The sequence below is a fragment of the Bos javanicus genome, chromosome 5 (assembly GCF_032452875.1).
Source record: "Bos javanicus breed banteng chromosome 5, ARS-OSU_banteng_1.0, whole genome shotgun sequence".
Lineage (NCBI taxonomy): Eukaryota > Metazoa > Chordata > Mammalia > Artiodactyla > Bovidae > Bos > Bos javanicus.
In genome coordinates, this window is record NC_083872.1 from 56,603,273 (window position 1) to 56,626,031 (window position 22,759).

A 22,759-nucleotide genomic window follows, 5' to 3' on the forward strand; every position below is an offset into this window, starting at 1 on the left:
TGTTGTTCTACTTCCTTCTAGTCTTAATAGTTTCTGATGAGAAATATGCAGTCAATCAGGTCATTGTTCCCTTAGTAAGTCCTGCATCATTTCTGTCTTATTACTTGCCAAGATTTGTTCTTTGTCTGTAGTTTTTAACCTGTTAGATTGTGATGAATCCAGGAGTGGATTTTATTGCGTTTATCCTGTTTGGGGATTTCTGAGCTTCTTAACTCTGTAGGTTTATGTCTTCTGTCAAGTTTGTGAAGCTAGCAGACATTATTTCTTAAATTGTTTCACTACACTTTCTCCCCTGCTTCTGGGATACAGATAGCCCAGATATTAGGCTTTTTTTGTATTATTTTACAGGCCTGTGATAATCTGTTCTTCCTGTCTCAGTCTTTTTTCTCTTTACTGTTCATATTTGGTATTGATTCATATTTGGTATTTCTATTGAATTTGGTTTGTCTTCAACTGGAATTTGATCTGTCTTCAGATTCACTGACTCTTCTCTCATTTCTCTTCTGTTATTGAACTCATCAAGTGAGTGTATATGTTTTTGTTGCTCTATTTTTTAGTTCTAAAATTTCCATTTGGTTCTTTTTTATAGCCTCTGTTTCTTTCCTGAAACATTCTGTTAGTTTCAGGAGTGATTTCTCTACATTTTGACATTTTTTGTAATAGATGATTTAATAGCTGTCAGATAATTTCTTCATATATGTCAACTCCATGTTGCATCTATTCATCTCTCTTTGTATGCAGATTATTTTGCTTCTTTGTATTCTAAGTAATTTTGGATCATATCCTGAAATTTTTGAATATTATAAGGATCTGGATCTTGTTAAATGCTGTGGCAAATGTTGACTTTTATTTTAGCCCACACTTGACCTGGTTGGGTTCAGCTTGCAAATTCTGTCCAGCCTCCAGTGGATGGTGATTCCAAAGTTGGTTCAGTTTTCTTAGCTTTTGCAGTGCTATTTAGATCTGCTTTGCATGTGCGCTACCCATTAACTCATATGGGACTTGTGTGTGTGTCAGTTGTTCAGTTGTGTCTGACTCTTTGTGATCCCATGGACTGTAGCTCACCAGGTTCCTCTATGCATGGAATTCTCCAGGCAAGAATGCTGGAGTGGGTTGCCATTCCTTCCTCCAGGGGATCTTCCCAACCCAGGGAGTGAACCTGGGTCTCCCATATTGCAGGTGGATTCTTTACCATTTGAGCCACCGGGAGAGCCCCCATATGGGACTTGGTTGGTGGCTATTCTCACAGTTCAAACTGTTAGGAGATACATGGTGAATTATTTTGGGTATGAAAGGTCATTATGAGAACATCTCAGATAGTTCTGAAAAGAATGTATACATACTGTAGCACGTATGTACTAAATCTGTATGTGAATCTGGGTGACTTGTACTATTTTTGCAAATCTCTGTATGTTAGAAACTTCTCAAACAAAAATTTGGAGGCAGGAAAAAAAAAAAAATATATATATATATAGGTCAGAAACATGTGGTCCATTTGGCCCTCCAGGATCAGCTTCTTCAAAACCCCCAGTGGCTTCTCATCTCATTCAGAGTAAAAGCCAGAATCCTCCCTTTTTTTCCTTCTTCCATATGACCTTTAATTTATTTATCTTATATTCCTAGAACTCATTGTAGTGTTTGGCCTGTAGTAAGAACACAAACACAGAACAGACATGTTTGTATGAATAACTGACTAGTTGTGTCTCTGTGACAGATTTTATTGTTTTTCTCAGGATGTCTGAACCCCACTTATATGTTACTTTGTGATTTTGCAGACCTGGCACCACCTACAATGTCTATTACTTTCCTACTTACTCCCTTTTTGTTAGGCTCTTAAAAATTAGGACCTAGTTTAAAAAATTTTTTTAATTCTTAAAAATTATGTCCCAGAGCCACACATGCTTTCAAGAACTATTACTCTTCTTTCCTGGTGTCTTTTGTACCACTTCATTTTAATCTTCTTATCCTCATCTCCACCCATGTGCTGTACCTCATTCATTTTCATCAGTTCTGTTAGTAAGATACCTTCATGGTTTCCTCATTACACCCATTTTATAGCCAGTCTTTTCCCCATCATTCTGGGGGCAGATATAGGAGAAGGAACAGATAGCTGCTAGTATCCTGTGTTCAAACTGAAAAATGATTATTAAATATAGCTTGCTGAAAAGAAAATTCTTTTTATGTAGATTTGCCCTTAGTTTCTAAAGTCCAGCCCAGTAGCTTTTAGGCAAAGACCATTTCTCTGACTTCAGTTATTTTGCAAGTGAGAAAAAGGCAAAATAAGTTTAAACGTGAACTTATAATTCAGTACACATCCGCAACTCATTATTCTTCTCTAATAAGACTGTTTTGGCATCTCAGCATATATAGCCGAAAAGAGCTGGTGCTGTGTCTTTAAAAACTATCCTCCGAGCAGTGTGGAAGCAGGCATGTCACTGAAGTGCTTGAATGAGAGCGAGAAGAGGAGGTAGAAGGGGGTGCTCTTATAGCCTCTGTGTGTGTGTGTGTGTGTGTGTGTGTGTGTGTGTGTCTCTTTCCCTGCGCGCGCACATGAGTGTGACTGTTGGCAGAGCTCTGGGTGACATCCCTCTGAACAGCTGGGCCATGGTCTGCTTCAGAGCTGCTTGTCAGAGCAATTAGCTTGCTAGAGACACAGCAGCAAGGATCAGTAGCGTTTCATTCAAGGGTGAAGGGGGTGGGAGGGGACTGTGGGCGGGGGAAGAGGCACAGGTTTCCCAGAAGGAATTTCTTCCGGCAAAATTCCGGCAGAACAGAGTCTTACAATGAGGTCTCCATTAATAATGTGAGCTCGCTGTTGGTTTAAGTGCAGATCCATCTGGGGTGAGTTTTGGATAATTTTCTGTCTTTTATATAAAAGTCCTTGAACTCCACAGACTGGGTAGGGGAAAAGCTAGAAAGATATCTTTTTTATCTTGGCCAATATAACTGTATAATACATTTAGGGAAATAAGATAATTTTCAAATGTTAAGTTTTTGAGGATTTTTGTTTTTTATCTTTAAAATATTTTTAAAATTAGGTTTGCTAGAACTTTTCTGTAGTCAGATTCTATCTTTTCTGTGGCTGTTTGAAGTGATGCTTCATTCAGATTTAGCTTATGAGAATAGTGGTGATTTCTGTTCTTTTCGGTGATGCTGTTGACGCACATTGCAGGAAGCAGGGAATCCCCTATAAATATCTTTCACTGTGTCATTCCACAGCTATCCACACCCAGTTGGTAAATATGTCTCTCTGTCCTATGTCTTTACATAACTGTCCCCTAGTCTTTAAATGTGTTAAAAAGAAACATGTCGCCTTTGCTGTGTCTAGGAAGCTTTTTTGATTATGAACATCTTAAGGAGAATTTATTCAGCCTTTTTAGTGAAACATGCCTTGTGACATTGAGGTTGTCATAAGAATTTCCTGTGGGTTTACTGCTTCTTATTTTGGATTACTTGTTTGTTTCTTATAATTGGTTTGATTTTGTTTGCTGCCTTGGTTTCTAAAGGGTGTAGAGATGGGATTCCCTCTACCTCCTGTGACGTAGTGATTTTGTTTGCAGTCTTTTTCTTCTGAAAGGGAGGGGACAGAGAGAGGAAGAAGAAAAATCCATCTGAAGCGGTGCGTTCTCCCATCTATGCCTTGATGATAACTGGGTACCGTTAAACAGAACTGAAGCCAGAGTGGGATGCTGTTAATGACAGGGATGCTATTTTGTTTCTTTCCTTTTAGAATAGACTGAGCCCAAAGTCAGGATTGCTGAAGCAGAGTGCCTGCATTAACCCTTTATGTCCTGCTAATGAATTTTGCTTAATTGCCTTTTCAAAGTATGGAATGAAAAGGGGGCTCATAAAGAGATTTCTTGAACCTACCAAACATGAGTAATTCTAGGTTGGGTTTTGGAATTTGAAATTTTTCTACCTTATTTGCGCTGGTCCTGAGCAGGCGGTTTGTACACTGTTTCTCAGACCTCAAAAATAGATAGTTATATAAAATTGCTTGCCACAGTAGTTAGAGTGAAACTCTCAGTTTGAATGTATGAAGCTAAAGCAAAGATTTAGGAAGAAATTGTTACACTCTTAGGTGTGCATCTAACTTACCTTTTTTTGGGTTAAGTTTTTGGACTTCTACTTTCTCTTTATGCAACTCTGTTTTAATAATCTGATCTCTGGAGGGCTGCCTGCAGAGGCCAGAGTAGATTAGAGCCTAGGAATATTTTAGTTTTGCCTGTGTTTGGATCCAATATGTGTGTGGATACAATATGTTAAAAAGTGCCTTTAAGAACTTGCTGGTTTATTTTCTATCCTGATCTTCTTTTCTCTCCTGTGCTTTCATTTATTCTAAGTTCTTCGTGTGAAGTGAAAAGAGTAATATCTGCTTTTAGCTTACATTATACAGTCCTATTTTTATGGTAGTTCAACTGTATTAATATTTATTACAGCCATAAATATTTCAAACTAACAAAATTCTAATTTTATTTGGAAATAAGTAGGGGTAAGAAAAGAAATACAGTCCTTGGGTAAGCCAAGAGTATTCTGAAAGAATAACCTATTTAGAAGCTTGCAAGAGACCAGGGCTATAAGGGTTAATAGAAATTCCACCGCATCCTTGCATCTAAATGTTGCAGCAAATATGTGGATAATTTCTTGCTAGCTTTTCAGGAAACCCCTGTGGTGGACAACCCTCATTAATCGTTGCCAGGAGACTGCTCTGACGTCACTGGGAGCAGTTCCCCGTCTGCAACGAGGACAGGAATAGCCTTTGAGGGGGAAGAAAGCTGCTGTGAAGTTAAAGATGATGGTTTTGTTAACTTGGTTTTCCTTCCATTTGGGAGTGGGTGGGATAGGCCGAAAGTCTTTCTTAAATGTTTCCGTCATTTAAGTCTTTCTTAAATGTTAGCACTGGAAAATTTACTGAGAGATCTTTTTGTTTCAACTAAAAGTACCTTCTTATTTAATCTTTGTTTTCTAACCATCAAGATTATAGAAAAGGTCTAGGAAAGAAAAGCTGTGAAAAAATGTTGAAGTAAGGTTTATTTCTTTTTATCCTTTTTTCACTCACTTCTCCCATCCCCCCAAGAAAAGGAAAAGATCAAAAACTGCTTTTGGAAAAGATGTTTAGCATCACCTTGTTTGTGATAATTAAAATCTGTGTTAGAAGAACTTTGCAGCAAAATTGAGAGGGACTGTTTCTGTGTCTCAAAGTTACCTTATAAATACTTCCCTCAGAAGTTCTCCTCTTCTAGCCCACCTGTGGTATGTGTGGTTAGTCGCTCAGTCATGTCTACCACTGCTGACCTTTGGACTGTATCTTTCCAAGCTCTTCCATCCATGAAATACTGGAGTAGGTTGCCATTTTCCTCCTTCAAAGGGTCTTCCTGACCCAGGGATCAAACCGGTGCCTCCCCTGTCTCCTGCATTGCAGGCTTTACTCTGCTGAGCCATTGGGGAAGTACCCCTAGCCCACCTACACTCGCTGATTTGTAGACTGTTTAGGAACTTCTTTTTTTGGAAAAGCGTAGACAGTAGCTAAATGCTTGGACTCAGAATTTAGGCTGCCTGAGTTCAGATCCTAGGTATGCCAACTGCTGGTTTTGTGACCTTGGACAGATTACTTAACTGCTGCATTTCTACATATGTAAAATACATGAAATGAAGATAATAATAGTATCCATCTCCTAGGATTGTTTTGAAGATTAAGAGTTAATTCATGTAAAACCTTTAAGATAGCTTCCTGGACTTAAGTGACTGTTGTCTTTGCCATGTTAAAAAATTCTAGGATCGCAAATGGACCAAATATCAAATCACAGATATTAAAATACCCAGTATGTCCATGTCCGTTTACCGTCTTTTAATTTTATATTAAAGACTTAGAGTATTACTCTTTTGTGGTTTTTGAGGCTTCCCTCTTTTGGATTGCTCTCTAAACTACCAATGTATACTGACGATAGCTAGTAGTGTGTGTAACATTTACTGTGAAGAAAATAGCTTTATATGTAAAGTTTTCTTTCTTCCCTATTAATTTTCTTAGGCCAGTGAGTTTTAAGGAGTACTGGGTACATATCTTTTCTAGTGGACTATATGGGGAAGGAGAGTTAATATTATTAAAAAGGAAGGTATAAGTTGAAGAAAAATAAAAAGTAAGAAGCACTGCCCAGGTGAATGTCCTCAAAGTCCAGCCACTGCCAAAGGATGTGCTAAGTGGACATTATGTGTTTCTGGGGGAACGTTGAGAAACACTATAATTAGATAATGTGACTGGCCTTGCTTCTGGAATGAACTAAGGGGGAAATTTTTTTATCTTCAAGACTCTTGAACATATTTATCCTAGGGCATTGGTGAGAAATGTGAATAAAGATTTAAGTGCACAGATACCCATCACAGCCTTATTTTATTATAAAAATAAACAGCTTCCTGAATATCCAGTAAGAAGGAAATGGTTAAATAAGTCATGGTACCAGTATGTAGTAGAATATTGGATAGTTGGTAAAAGTAGTTAATAATGGTAGAAATGGTCACAGTTCTAGTAGTAGAAAAAAGCATGGTATTTTAAAAATGTTCTGTATACTATAAATTACATAAAAATTGTTAGGTGTAGAAACATCCAAATGTATCTGAACATCCAAATTCCATTTGAATATGGAAACCAAGTTTTAAAAAGCATACCTGAAAACATTGGTGTTATTAATAGCAGTTATCTCTGAGCTACAGAATATGGGTGATTTTTCTTTTCTATTTCTACTTGTGTGTCTTTTCTATAAGTATAAAGCCTATGTGTGTGCTTAGTCGCTCAGTCATGTCCGACTCTTTGCGACCCCATGGACTGTAGCCTGCCATGCTCCTCTGCCCATGGGGATTCTCCAGGCAGGAATACTGGAGTGGGTTGCCATGCTCTCCTCCAGGGGTAACCTTCCGATCCAGGAACTGAACCGGGGTCTCCTGCATTGCAGGCAGATTCTTTTACCAGCTGAACTACCAGGGAAGCCTATAAAGCCTATAGTACTTCTCTAATCATAAAAGTCTTTCTGTTAGCATCTGAAAGTAAAATTGCAGAATCTGTTAAAGTGAAAATAAATGATGATGTGTAAATTCCTAAGCATAGTGTTTGGAATGCAGTAAATGCTTGATAAACAATAGCTCCTATGTACCGAGGAAGATCAGCTCCTGGATCAGAACCCTTTCATATTGGACAGGAGCATCTGTGAGACATGTAGCATTTTGTCTGGCCTAGGATAGTAAAACAAAAGAACTTTTAGGACCAGAGTGCAATGTTCTGGTGTTCTCATATGAAGGTGTAAAGGAAACTGATGTAGAGGGGACCTAGTAATGATTTTTCTTCAGTGATTTAAAATTTTTTTGGCTTTGATATAATTTATGAGTCCCACTACAGGTTGCTTTTATCCCCTGTTTCTGGGTTGTCTCCTTAAAAATTCTTAGGAAGCTTGAAACAGTTAAGAATTTCCGTTGCTTCTCATGTTAGTCTACTCCTATGGACCTCTTGGAACTCAGCTGATGATAAAAAAAGAAATGTAGACTTCCATCCACTTTGGACTTGCTTGGGAACTAAGATGTGCATCTAAGAAGCTACTTTCAACACATGAAAAACATTCTGGAAATACACGTGGCTATTTTTGCTGGGCAGTAGTGTCAGATATTCTTAAAATTTGACTACTTATTCTTCATAATAACTATAGTTCTTAATATGTGACTTGTACAATAAATACATGTTTAATAAATAGTCACAGAAAAAATGACTGTAGTCTTAACATCATGGCTTGTGTGCCTGAGGCCATTTTCTCTTCCAGAAGGCACAATAATGTGAATGTACTTAATACTACTGAAATTTACACTTAAAAATTATTGAAATGGTAATTTTTATGTTATGTGTATTTTACCACTGTTAAAACCAAAAACCCAACAGTGTGAACCAAATGAAAATGTACACTTTCCCAGCTAAGTTTCTGCCCTGACACCTCAGATTCTGTCTACTTGTTAGCATTCACTTACCTCCATATACCAGAAGATATGGCTCAGAGTTGCTTATTACAGAGATATTGTAGCAATTACTAGCAAAAAGCATGTGAGGAAAGGGGGATACCTTATAATACATCAGGTGGGTTTTAGAATATTAATGAGCACCACTAGGGGGAAGGATGTGCTTTTTGGTCTAGTCTCTGTATCTAGTTTATAATTGTCTTGAATCCTCTTTACTTCAAGGAGATCTGCAACTGAGGGTGAAGGAATTGGGACATATGGACTGTGAAGAGCAAATATATTACAGTAGATCTTCCCTATCCATGGGGGATATGTTCCAAGACCCCCCAGTGGATTCCTGAAACCTGGATAGTACCAGGCCCTGTGTATACTATATACTTTTTCTTAGGCATCCATACCTATGAAAAAGTTTAATTTATAAATTAGACATAGTAGGAGATTAACAAAGGCAATGAGTAAAAGTTTTCTTTCTCTCTTAGAATATCTTATTGTACAAATGTAATACCTTTTCCATCTTAACTACTAAGCACTTATAATGCACTGGCCATAACTTTTACAGTCTGAGGTGTGACAGCAAAATTAGCACAGTTTTATTTTTCCCTTTTCACAATTTCACAGAAGAGTCATTCTTAGCGACCTCAGTGTGGTTTTTTTTTTTTTTTTCCTTATCAAGTTGAGAACTTTTACCTTTTCACCTAAAGGAAGCACTTTATGGCTTCTCTTTGGCATATGCAAATTGCCAGCATTACTACTTGTGTTTTAAGACCATTATTAAGTAAAATAAGGCTTATATGAATACTAGTGTTTGCAATACCATGACAGTCGATCTGCTGGGAAGACTACTAAGTAACTGACAGGTGGGATATGATGGACAAAGGGATGATGCCTGTCTTGGGCAGGACTTAATGGGGTGGCTTGAGATTTCATCGTGCTATTCAGAACAGCACTTAAGAATTGTTTATTTCTGGAATTTTCCATTCAATATTTTTGGACTACAGTTGACTGGGTAACTGAAACCATGGAAAGCAAAGCTACAGAATTGGGAGTGGGGGACGGAAACTACTACATTTCCTCATTTGGACATAGCAGTTTTTTCTCTATGGATAGTGGAGGGTGATGAGGGAGGGGAGTGTTGAAAAAGAGGACAGATACAGAATTATAGAAACTGTACAAACTGACTGATTTGAGAATATGGAAAACAAGAGCCTGAAATCTTTGGAGTTTGATGTTCATTTTAACATTTCAAAGAAAGTTATGGGAAACTTAAAAAAGTTGTGCTCAATTGCTTCAGTTGTGTCCTCCTCTTTGCGACCCCATGGTCTATAGCCAGGCTCCTCTGTCCATGGGATTCTCTAGGCAAGAATACTTGTGTGGGTTACCATGCCCTCCTTCAGGGGATCTTCCTGACCCAGGGATCAAACCCACATCTCTTGCATCTTCTGTATTGGCAGGCAGATTCTTTACCCACTCAACCACCTGGGAAGCCCTCTTACAAAGGTTGGGAGAATTTTTTTTTTTTTTTAATATAGCTGCTTTATACTGCTGTGTCAGTTTATGCTGTACAGCAAAGTGAATCAGTTATACATATACGTATATCCCCTCTTTTTTTGGATTTCCTTCCCATTTAAGTCACCATGGAGCACCAAGTAGAGTTCCTTGTGCTACACAGTAGGTTCTCATTAGTTATCTATTTTATACATAGTTGTGTTTATATGTCAGTCCCAACCTCCCAATTCATCCCACCCACCCCTTTCCACCTTGACATCCATACAATTTGTTCTGTATGTCTGTGTTTCTTATTTCAGCTTTGCAAATAAGATCATCTGTATCATTTTTTTAAGATTCCATTAATGTGCGATATTTATTTTTCTCTTTCTGACTTACTTCACTCTTTATGATAGTCACTAAGTCTATCCATGTTGGCAGATGACAGTGTCATTACAATGATTAGCAGTCTTAAAATGTTTAGCTTTCTCCATACATTGTGGCACGGGACACTTCAATATTGAAATTTCAGCTAGGCAGCACTTTATACTAACCCCACAATTTTTCCTACTTATGATTTTTCACAATGCAAAGATTCCTGAATTTCTCCTTTGAAGCTAAACAAGAGACGATTTCTGGAGTTTGGGAGATCCCTTGTTATTTGCATAGATTCATTGTCATTGCTATTCACTTTCTTACCCCTATTATTCATTTTTAGTGTATCAGCATTTCTTATTTGTCTGTGAAGACTATTTTTTGACAATATTTGCAGCAGTTTCTGTGGAAAATGTTTTATTAAAAAAAAAAAAAAAAGGTAGCGGCAAGGGGAATATCATCTTGTAGCTCTTAGTGATGGAGCCTGTTGCCATGGAGTCCTGGATCAGATTGGCTGACCCCGGGCCAATGAGCGGTTAGAACATAAATACATCATCATTTAACCTTGCAGAATTCATTTATTCAGTGATATATGACATTAATACTGTACATAGAGTTGTGAACTAAATTGTTTCAAGAATGGTATAAGGTGGTTTTCTCTTCCCTTTCACAATTTCCTGCTTAATGTAAACAGTTGTAATAATGCATTATCTTCTCGCTTTGATTTGATTGGGAGAAAATATGGTGGGAAATACCTTTCACCTGTCTGTGAATTGAGCTGCTGCTGCAGTCAGTTGGGCTTATGCCAAGTCTAAGTCAAACTCTGGCCTCTAGACTAGAGGAGATTTGTCTTGATATCTGAAGCTGCCTTGCTTATTTTGGTAGCTTTAGAGCTGAGTCAGAAATTGGCATCTTTTTTTCTTGTTTTTTCTTTTTTCTCTTCTACCCTGATATGATAGTCCATGTAAATGTTATATTGCACATTATTTGATCTGGTGTTAGAGAATGATCTGGGAGTAGCTTCTGAGTTCTCCATCTTCACTTCTTTAGCTTGTTCATATTTATCAACATAAAAGAGAGCGAGATTTCATTTAACTCAGTGTTAGTTCCTTGTCACGGCAGATCATGGCATGAATCTTCCTCTGTACCTTATGACTGAAAATGATTCATTCATATAAAGAAGGTACCCCTTCTAGATCTTGCAAACGAAAAAAAGTATTGTGTTTTTCTTCTTACATTGTGTGTCAGGAGTACTTGAGAAATTGTGATGGGTCTTGATCTTCTCTCCTCCAGTGTTCCCATACTTGGCTATTTACAGATTTGAAGGATTGAGAGAGACCTCAAAAGGTCCATGAGTCCGTTCCCCTCTTTTGAACCATTTGAGTCTCTGTGAGTGAGTTGTGAACTTCTCATACGGTTACTTTCTGTCTCAGAGGAATAAAACCAAACTTCAGATTCATCTGTTTAGCAGAGAGGAGCAAAAAATCTGTTTGGTATCTGACTAACTTTTTGTGGGGGAGGCCTTAGAAAAATAGGATGGGAAGTATTTGGGATTTTGTAATTTTAGTTATTGTGACCAGAAAAAAGCTCCCTGGGATGGCATCTGAGTAAAGACCTGAGAAGACTGAGTAACCAAGTAGAAGAAGGAACTGTGAAAGCCTTCCCTTGTTACTGTTGTTCAGTCACCCAGTCGTGTCCGAATCTTTGTGACCACATGGACTGTAGCACACCAGGCCTCCCTGTCCCTCACCATCTCCTGCAGTTTGCCCAAGTTCATATTCATTGCACTGGTGATGCCTTCCAGCCATTTCATCCTCTGACGCCCTCTTCTCCTTCTGCCCTCGATCTTTCCCAGAATTGGGGATTTTTCCAGTGAGTCGTCTGTGCACATCAGATGACCAAAATACTGGGGCTTCAGCTTCAGTCCTTGCAGTGAATATTCAGGGTTGAAATCCCTTCAGAGTGACTGGTTTGATCTCCCTGCTGCTCAAGGGACTTTCAGGAGTCTTTTCCAGCACCACAGTTCAAAAGCATCAGTTCTTTGCCGTTCTGCCTTCTGTACGGTCCAGCTGTCACAACCGTACATGACCACTGGGAAGATCATCGCCTTGACTATAAGGACCTTTATTGGCAAAGTAATGTCTCTGCTTTTCAACACACTGTCTAGGTGTGTTTGTCATCGCTTTCCTGCCAGGAAGCAGTAGTCTTCTGATTTCTGATTTCATGACTGCAGTCACCATCTGCAGTGATCTTGGAGCCCAAGAAGATGAAATCTGTTACTAGTTCCACGTTTTCCCCTTCTATTTGCCATGCAGTAATGGGGCCAGATGCCATGATCTTAGTTTTTGCAGCCTTTAGTCTTAAGCCGGCTCTTTCTCCTCCTTCATCCTCATCAAGAGGCTCTTTAGTTCCTCTTCGCTTTCTGCCATTACAATGGTATCTGCATATCTGAGGTTGTTGATGTTTCTCCCGCCTATCTTGATTCTGGCATTTCTCATGATGTGCTCAGTGTATAGGCTAAACAAAGTGACAGCAGACAGTCCTGTTATACTCCTTTTTCAGTCTTGAACCAATCAGTTGTTCCATACAGGGTTCTGACTGTTGCTTCTTAACCTGCATGTAGGTTTCTCAGGAGACAGGTAAGATGGTCTGATATTCCCATCTCTCTGACAGCTTTCTACGGTTTTTCATGATTGACACAGTCAAAGGTTTTAGTGTAGTCGATGAAACAGAGATAGATGTTTTTCTGGAATTCTCTTGGTATAATCCAGTGAATGTTGGCAACTTGGTCTCTAGTTCCTTTTCCTTTTCTAAACCCAGTTTGGACATCAGGAAGTTCTTGGTTCACATAATGCTGAAGCCCAGTATGCAAGATTCTCATGGTTCTCAACGGTTATACTGAGGTGGTTTGCATTCCCTCCTCCAGTGGATTACATTTGTCAGAACTCTCTGCTATGACCTGTCCATCTTGGGTGACCCTGCACAGCATGGCTCATAGCTTTACGGGGTTATGCGCACCCCTTTATGACAACAAGGCAGTGATCCTTGAAGGGGAAGCCATCCCTAACTCACCCTTTAATGATGCTCAGTCATGTCCGACTCTTTGCAACCCCATGGACTGCAGCATGCCAGGCTTTCCTGTCCATCACCAACTCCTGGAGCTTGCTCAAATTCTTGTTCATTGAATCGATGATGCCGTCAACCATCTCATCCTCTTTTGTCCCCTTCTCCTCCTGCCTCTAATCTTGCCCAGCATCAGGGTCTTTTCAGATGAGTCAGTTCTTTCCCATCAGGTGGCCAAAGTATTGGAGCTCAGCTTCAGCATCAGTCCTTCCAATGAATATTCAGGACTGATTTCCTTTAGGATTGACTGGTTTGATCTCCTTGCAGTCCAAGGGACTCTCAAGAGTCTTCTCTAACACTACAGTTCAAAAACATTAATTCTTTGGGGCTCAGCTTTCTTTATAGTCCAACTCTCATATCCATACATGACTACTGGAAAAACCATAGCTTTGACTAGATGGACCTTTTTTGGGAAAGTAATGTCTCTGCTTTTTAATATGCTGTCTAGGTGGGTCATAGCTTTCCTTCCAAGGAGCAAGCGTCTTTTAATTCCATGGCTGCAGTCACCATGGGCAGTGATTTTGGAATCCCAAAAAATAAAGTCTGTCACTTGTTTCCATTGTTTCTCCATCTATTTGCCATAAAGTGATGGGACCGGATGCCATGATCTTTGTTTTTTGAATGCTGAGTTTTAAGCCAGCTTTTCCTCTCTCCTCTTTCACTTTCATCAAGAGGCTCTTTAGTTCCTCTTCACTTTCTGCCATAGTGTAGTGTCATTTGCGTATCTGGGTTATTGATATTTCTCCTGGTAACCTTGATTCCAGCTTGTGCTTCATCCAGCCCGGCATTTCACATGATGTACTTTGCGTTTATAAGTTAAATAAGCAGGGTGACAATATACAGTCTTGATGTACTCCTTTCCCAATTTGGAACCAATCTGTTGTTCCATGTCCAGTTCTAACTGTTGCTTCTTGACCTGCATACAGATTTCTTAGGAGGCAGGTAAGGTGGTCTGGTATTATTTTTTATCATTTTTTAAGAGAGTGTGTGTGCTTTTAATATATATTACAGCAAAATTTAAATAGTATCTTAAATAAGACAAAAGAAGTCTTTCTCTTACATTCAGGAAATCCAGAGGTAGCCAATCCAATCCAGGGTTGGTCTCATCAAGGAGTTAGGTTTCTTCTGTTGCCCCACTGTCTGTGGTTTTCAATCCTATCAACTCATAGCCTCAGATGATGAGTGAAGTGCCAGCCTTTACTTCTGCATTCAAGACAGCAAGAATCAGGGATCAGTGAAGAAGGGCCATCTGTTTCTATTAGGGATACTTCATACAAGTTGTATTTACTATTTTTATTAGTTTCCTGGGGGTGCTGTAACAAAATACCACAAACAGGAGTGTGTAAACAACAGAAATTTCTTTTCTCACAGTTCTAGAGGCTAGAAGTCTCAAGATCAAGGTGTCAGCAGATTGGAATTTTCCTGAAGCCTCTCTCTTGGATTTCCAAATGGCCTGTTTACTGTGTACTCCCATGGTTTTTTTCTTTATAGGCCCTATCTCCAAATATAGTCACATTCTGAAGCACTGGGGGTAAGGGAGTGGATAGGGCTTCAGCATGTGAATTTTGAGAGGACACAATCCAGCCGTAATAATACTTCTTTCTACTTATATCCCATGGACCACACCTAGTCACACATTCATTTTTAGCTATAATGAAAGTTAGAATATGTATAACATTTTTACAGTCAGCCATGTGCCCAACTGCAAATCAATAGTTGTATTAAGAAAGAGGTGATTGGATATTGGGGAATGAAAAGCAGGCTCTCCTTTGTAGTGGAGGCTTAAGGAGTAATGATTCTTAAAGTTTTCCAGTTCCTTCATGTGAAATTAGATTGTTCTTACCTTATTTCTCTGAACTCACATTCAGGTTTAGATTTTGAAAGATTATTTTAAAACTAAATTGTTGGCTTAAGTGCCCTCTCCACCTCATAGGTTGACCTCTGAGTTCATCACAGTGGGTAATACACACTTAGCTGCATAGTGTTTTAAGTTTGCAAGAGAAGGCATCTTGAAATGCCATAAGCAATAGGTAAATTGTTATTTTTTTTGTTTTCTTTGCTAGCATGTCTTGTCTGGGTTTAGTTGGGAGCAGTTTTGCCAGGATGTGGGAAAAGACAATGTGAACTTTCAAAGTCTTTTCCATTTCTAAAATTCTGTGTTATTTTCTCCATAGTGGCATTACTGTGATAAAGCTAAAGAAAATGGAAGTAGTAGAGGTGCTCCACTGTTGGAGCACTGCTCCTTTTTGTTTGAAAGAGGAGGAAATATGATTTGTTCTATTTTGCTCAAGGAAATAAAATGGGCATTTTTGGCCAAGAATGTAGAGAAGCTGATAAAACTATAATGAAGCCCAACTGACACTTCAGTCCATTAATCAGAGCACCTGCAGCTCTCATTTTGGGGCAAGTACAACCGTAACAGATACTGAGCAAAGAAAGAGGATACATGTTCAGAACATTTCGATATTGTTTCTCTCTTTACTTTGCCTAAGGAATTGCTGTGGACATCAGCCAACTGTGGCCTCCCTTACACACCAGTGAATCCTTTTGCATTTATAGAGTAGAATGGTTTTCTCACGCTTCCCTGATTTGGAGAATTGGCACAGTTGTTGTTGTTGTTGCTTTTATTGGCTTAGTATTAGTGAAACCTATGACATTTGACTTCTGAAATCTTTAAAAGACTTGGTGACTGTCATGTAGCTATAGCTTTACATGTTCCATAAGTGCTTTATACTCTATTCCCCAGTATTTTGCTTTCTCTTTATGACGAGAAGGGAATGTTGGACCTGTATCTGTCATTACTCAGTACAGCCTTCTTTCTTGTCCTTGTCCCAAGGGCAGTTGAACCAATTTTCCTTTTCAGACATACAGTTACCATAATTTTTTTTCTTTTTATCCTTTGGACACTGTAGTGGAAAGAACATGGGATTTTGGAATCAAGAAGACCTGGTTTGAATTCTAGCTTCTTTTACAGGCTGTATGGCCCTCAGTAATGTATTTTATTTATTAAATGATGATATTTTATACCTTGAGAAGATCAAACAAGATATTTTCTATAAACTGTAAAAAATTTAAAGTCCTGAGAGGTGACTCAGATTGAGGCAAAAAATGGGAGAGTTTGCAAGCCCCAAAGTATGTCCCCTGCCGACACTCTCTGAAGGGAGACCTTGGATCTGGGCACTCCTTCCATCCCATACTTCATGTCCCAGAACGCTCTTGAATGTCTACCTTGGGACACCTAGAACTTTGGTTTTGGGTTCAGACACAACTAGGCTAGAATCTTGCCTTTGCTCCCTCATTGTATTAGCTTGAGAAAGTTATTTAATTCCTCAGAGCTTTGGTTTCTTCATCTGAAAAATACCCTAACGTTTTGTTAGGATTAAAGAAATGCATAGAAACAGTAATCAGAGTCATAGAAAGAATGTAGACTTTGGCATCAGCACAAGAGGTTTGATTCTGTCATTTAATAGTAGTGTGACCTTGGGTAAATTCCTTAACTACTCTTCGTGGATATAATTTGAAGTACATAAAGTCACCAGGTTCATAATTGTGCTCAATAAACATTAATGGTTTTTCCTTTTGTCCTAACTCCAGTGTCAAAGAACGTATGAATAGGCTAAGCCATCATGAGTGTCTGTACAGTTTGTTTTGTTTTTAACCTGTCATTTTAAACCTATGAATATTTTGTCCCCACTGTCTTGACTCCTAAGGGCATTTTTTTCTCTTTGTGTATGTATGTGTGTTTAAATAACATACAGTAAAACACACAAATATTAAGCACTCAGTTAATAATAATAAAGTTTTGACATTTATATACACCCATGTGACCACTACCCCAAACAAAGCAGAATATTTCCATCACTCCTAAAGGATCCCTTATGTCTCTTTTGAATCAGTATTTTACCTCCAAACCTTTCTGATTTAAACCACTGTCGGGTAGTTTTGCCTGTTCTTGAAATTCATGTAAGTGGATTTACATAGTCTATATTTTTAGGGAAAGAGATTTGCTTTCTTCTACCTACCATACAGTTTTTTTTTTTTTATAATAATGTAGTTTACTGAATCACTGTTATACAACTGAAACTAACTATAAATCAACTATGTGTGTGTGTGCATTCAATCAGTTGTGTCTGACTCTTTGCAACCCCACGGACTGTAGCCCACCAGGCTCTTCTGTCCAGGGGATTTTCCAGGCAAGAATACTGGAGTGGGTTGCCGTTTCCTACTCCATACCATACAGTTTTGAAATCCATGCATGTTTTTGTGTATGTCAGTATACAGCCAATGGGGTCAGTGGTGATTGAATCAGTTCTTTCTTCTCAAGTCTCAAAAAAGAAACAGAATTACCATGATTGATCCGCCTTCTAGGGGCTCAGGGATAGGGTCACCTTCCCTAATCATGTGTCCTCAGAGGAAAGCAGATACCAAAAGTTCATTTTTTAGATTGTTGAATAGTATTCTGTTATATGAATATACCACAATTTGTTTATCCATTCTTCTGAGCCCCTGGATTTTAAATATTTTTTCAATATGAGTATCAGTTGGGAGTAACTTACTATTGATGTATAAATTAGAAAAGGATTAGAAAGTTTATAGGGATTTTGCCACAGAGTAAGTCAGAATTTTTAGCCTCTAGTTATTTTCTTCTTTCTTGTATTCTCTCTACCTGGTCATAGATTAAAAGGAAGAAAATTAAATTGCCCTTCTATCTCTGAATATCCTCTCTATATTCTTTTTGGCACAATGCCTAGAAGGTTTTTATAGAGTTTATGGAAGGATATATAATATCACTGTGCTCTGGAAGGTACTTACCTTGGCAGTCAAAAAATTTATGGGGAATATGCAATATTCTCCCTGAAAAAAATTGCCAAATCTTGGCTTCCAATCATCTTCTCCTGTATCATCCTATTTCCTCACTCCGTCTCCTTGCCCCTCACTTCTGACAGTCCCTCTGTGCAGCTTCAAGCCACTGAGTGTCCTCAGGAGACACTCTGCCTTAAAATTGTGCTATTTGCCAGGGTGAAATGTACAGTGTACCCAAATAGGTTGTAGGGAAGCACACCATCTAGGCTCTCTTGGGAGCTTACTGTCTTGTTTTGTTTTAGTCGAGTTATATATGAAATAGTTCCTTTCTTCATTGAATAAGCCATCCACAGCGGAAATTGTTTCTTTGCCTTTTATCCCTTATCTGCTGACTTTATTTTTGCTCTTTAAAGACCTTTCTTTCTTTTCTTCCTTTCTTCCTGCTAATAAATTCTCTTGTCCCTTGGCTACAACTTTTGCTTTGTTTTGGCCCAGAAAAAATTGTTTCCAGGGATCCTTATGTCCCAACAGATAAAGAGAGCCTTCTGCGTAGGATTACAGGGTTAGAAGTGACTGTAGTTAAAATTATAGAACAAAACAGAACCCCAGCGAAGTAATACAGATTTGACCTCCATGTATCTTGTGATGGGTCTTAACTCTAGGATAGTAACACTCTGACCTCTCATTACTAGCTTATTCTCTCTGATGCACCTTTCTCCGTGTGTTTGTAGGTTGTTGCAATCCAGACATCATCTACACAGAAGACAACCTTCAGCAGAAGAAAAGCATTTCTCTAGTGGCTTTTTTTTTCAAATACAATGGCCTTTCTTTAAAGCCACCCACCCAGCAAAGCCCTCTCATGTCTAGCTGGTAATGATTGAGTCACTTGTCCCTTCCCAACCCATTCACAAAAGAAAACAGAATTACCACGATTAGTCTAGCTAATTAGGATCCACCTCATAGGACTCAGGGACAGGATCACCTTTGCTGATCGTGTCCTCAGAGGAAAGCAAACACAAGAGGAAATCTGGGCTGGAGAAGTGTGGGAGAAAGAGGAGATTTGGATAGGCAGCCAGTATAAGGTCTACTGTACCGTTTCCTCTGCTGCTTCCTCTTTGCTTAGGGTAAGAATTACTTTGTTTTACACAGATCTTTAAGAGGCCAGTAGTCTCAGTGGAAATGACTGTCAGAATTCTTAAAAGTGGGTGCATTAATCACTGTCTATTTTATGGATGTCTTAATCTAAAGTTCAAGTTTTCCTGTTTCCCAGTGAGTGAAGGAAACCATGTGACTCCCTGCAACTTAAGTTGGAATGTGTGACGATATTCCACAAGTGGCTGTTATGAAAGACTGTTTTTTGTTTTTAGTTGAATTTTTCATTAGTGCTTTGACTGAATAACAGTGCTTGGACACCATGAAGTTATTACTAGTCCAGCTGTCCAGACAGTTGAGCCTTTTCTGCCTTAGATGTAAAGAGGAGCTGCAAAGTTATTATTCTGATTTGACAATATACCTGTTTGGTCATTGAAGCCCATCCTGGAAAAAGAAACAACTGCTACTTTATATTTTTCCATACCACTTTCTCCCATTTTTTCAGTTTATTGAGATTTAATTGATAGATAGCTCTGTATAAGTTAAAAGTGTTCAGTTCAGTTGAGTTTAGTCACTCAGTCATGTCTGACTCTTTGCGACCCCATGAATCGCAGCATGCCAGGCCTCCCTGTCCATCACCATCTCCTGGAGTTCATTCAAACTCTCGTCCATTGAGTCGGTGATGCCATCCAGCCATCTCATCCTCTGTCGTCCCCTTCTCCTCCTGCCCCCAATCCCTCCCAGCATCAGAGTCTTTTCCAGTGAGTCAACTCTTTGCATGAGATGGCCAAAGTACTGGAGTTTCAGCTTTAGCATCATTCCTTCCAAAGAAATCCCAGGGCTGATCTCCTTTAGAATGGACTGGTTGGATCTCCTTGCAGTCCAAGGGACTCTCAAGAGTCTTCTCCAACACCACAGTTCAAAAGCATCAATTCTTCGGTGCTCAGCTTTGTTCACAGTCCAACTCTCACATCCATATATGACCACTGGAAAACCATAGTTTAAGTATACTGCTTAATAATTTCACATACATATACTATGAAATGATTACCACAATAAGTTTAGTTAACATCCATTTCCTCATAGATGGTTTCCTTCTGCTGCTGCTGCTGCTGCTGCTGCTAAGTCGCTTCAGTCGTGTCCGACTCTGCGACCCCGTAGACGGAAGCCTACCAGGCTCCCCCATCCCTGGGATTCTCCAGGCAAGAACACTGGAGTGGGTTGCCATTTCCTTCTCCAATGCATGAAAGTGAAAAGTGAAAGTGAAGTCACTCAGTCGTGTCCGACTCTTAGTGACCCCATGGACTACAGCCTACCAGGCTCTTCTGCCCATGAGATTTTCCAGGCAAGAGTACTGGAGTGGGGTGCCATTGCCTTCTCTGGGTTTCCTTCTAGGTTGATGAAAATGTTTTGCAACTAGACAGAGGTGGTGGTTACACAACATTGTGAATATATTAAATCCACTGAATTCACTTCAAAGTGCTTAATTTATGTTGAGTGAATTTTTTCAATTCAATTAAATACAATTCCAGGCCAAAATTTTTTTTTTTCTTTTGATGAGAACTTTTAGGAGCTACTCTTTTAGCAGCTTTCAAAATATACCATGCAGTTAACTGTTGTCATCTCTATAGTCATTACATCTCCAGTACTTATGTATCTTTTCACTAGGGGTGTGTACCTTTTGACCACTTTCATCCAGTTTTCCCCACTCCCCACCTCTAACTTTTCTTTCTGACAGAGTAATCTGTTTAAGGTTATTTAAGCCTGAAAAAGAAAAATATTAAAGATCTGTCATGTGGTAAAAGTAGTAAACTTAATTTTGTTTGACTCTGAAGGCAGATTTAGGGTCAGGATTGAAACAGTTCATAGCTTTCTATAGGGAGAAACTATACAACAGTGAAAGTGAAAGTCGCTCAGTCGTGTCCGACTCTTTGTGACCCCATGGACTATACAGTCCATGGAATTCTCAAGGCCAGAATACTGGAATGGATAGCTTTTCCCTTCTCCAGGGGGTCTTCCCAATCCATGGATGGAACCCAGGTCTCCCACATTGTAGGCGGATTCTTTACCAGCTGAGTCACAAGTTAAGGCTATAAAATGGTGAGTTGATCCTGTCCTGGGAGTTTTCTAGAAGAAAGAAAGTTCCTCTCAGGAACTCACACAAAAAGAACTCTTCTTTGGGGAGGATGGGGATGATCGCATGAGGTTGCATCTAAGAACTTTTCCAGTTCTCATCTTTATTGATGTTTCCCAGCTAAGAGATACAGAGAAGGGATGTACTAAGTTTTACTATCCTTCAGACTGAAGAGAATTGAGGCTTTATTTATCCATGGAGAGAAAAGACAAGTATATGTGTGTATGCAGTTCCCATGTGCAGCCAATGACCATAAGCTCTGTAGGTTATAACTTTAAAGAGAAATTATTTGGCTGCATTATGTCCTCGTTGTGGCACGTGGCAGCTTCTGTTGCAGTGCTCAGGCTTCTCTGGAGTTGTGGCACATGGTCTTCAGAGTACATGGGCTCAGTTGTTTTGGCACACGGACTTAGTTGCCCCATGGCATGTGGGGTTTTTGCTCTCTGACCAGGGATCAAACTCACATCCTCTGCATTGGAAGGTGGATTCTTAACCGCTGCACCACCAGGGAAGTCTTTTTATAGAAATCTCCAGACACTGAATCAATTAAAAAATAAAATATCAGCCATTTTCCTTGTGTAGTCAGTATCTTCCAGTGTTTCTCATCTTTAAATTCAACTGTATGACTGATTGTATGAGTGACTTTGGTCTTTTAAACTAAGTCTCCAGGCAGCTGCTCAGGAGCTACCAAAAGGTGAACAAAGCAATAATCTTGCAGACTAATTTATGCCAGGTTGAGGTTACACGTGCTTCTTAAGAACCTTCTGGGTTTTATCCTTGAAACTGATTTGAAGGAGGAAAAAATGTCTGGCATGACAATTTTCTTGAAGCACTTCTGTTTGTTTAGCTTAGTTTCTAGGGTCACATGCCAAGAGACACGACATCTGAGAGGGTTTCCAGTCTTATCTTTTTAAAGAGGGGAAAGAATTATTTAGGATTCAAGTACAGTCAGTAATCCATGTAAGGAGAAGCCTCTATTATAAACCATTGTTGGAGCTAAGTATATTTGACTTCAACAGTTGTTGAGAACATGAATCTTTGTATAGAGCATCAGCTTCTGTTTCTGAATATGTGCTGAGATTACTATGTTGACCTTATTACAGGGTTTCTTGTAGCTATAGCAAGTGACAAGAGCTAGCAACCCCTGCAGTATAAATCTCTGTGTTTTTGGGACCCAGTAAAGTGACTGAACTCAAATAGTGAATAGCAAAGCAAAGATTCTCCCTTCCTCCAGGGAGAGACCCGGTCTTTCTGAAGAGCAGATGACTACAAACTCTTCTTACCTTTTCAGTTTGCTTAAGATAAAAGAAAGAATTTAAGATTCTGTAAACATTGTCTGATTTTGCTGCTTTTTTGATGGAGGAAACACTTGAAGTTGTTAGCAGTGTTGTGGTTTGTGGTAGCTGTAGGGTTTCTCCCTTGGGAAAGAAGAGTGGTCTTCTCTAGTATTGAATAGAGCTTTATATTTTCCTCCGTTCTGAGGAGAGTCTGGTGAGTTAACTCTGTGAAGTGCTCAAGCTGAAAATGTGAGCAAATTTCTGGAGGGAACAAGGGAGGGAAAATAAAATGCCAAGGGGACTTTATACTGCATTGCTTTAGAACTGAATCCTGGTGAATCTCAAAACAATTATGCTGAGTATAAGAATCCATATAGTGTATGATGTAAAATTCTAGAAAATGGAGACAGAACTGTAGTGACAGTGGTTGGCTGGGAATATGGAGAGGGGAGGATGGGCTTATAAAGGAGCAGGAGGA

The 22,759-nt window shown here is 39.1% G+C and overlaps 1 protein-coding gene across 22 annotated transcripts in view; it reads left to right on the forward strand.

The window, feature by feature from the left end:
* Positions 1 to 22,759, forward strand: part of R3HDM2 (R3H domain containing 2) — a 162,680-nt gene that overhangs the window by 93,769 nt on the left and 46,152 nt on the right. The gene's annotated exons all lie outside the window — the stretch shown is intronic.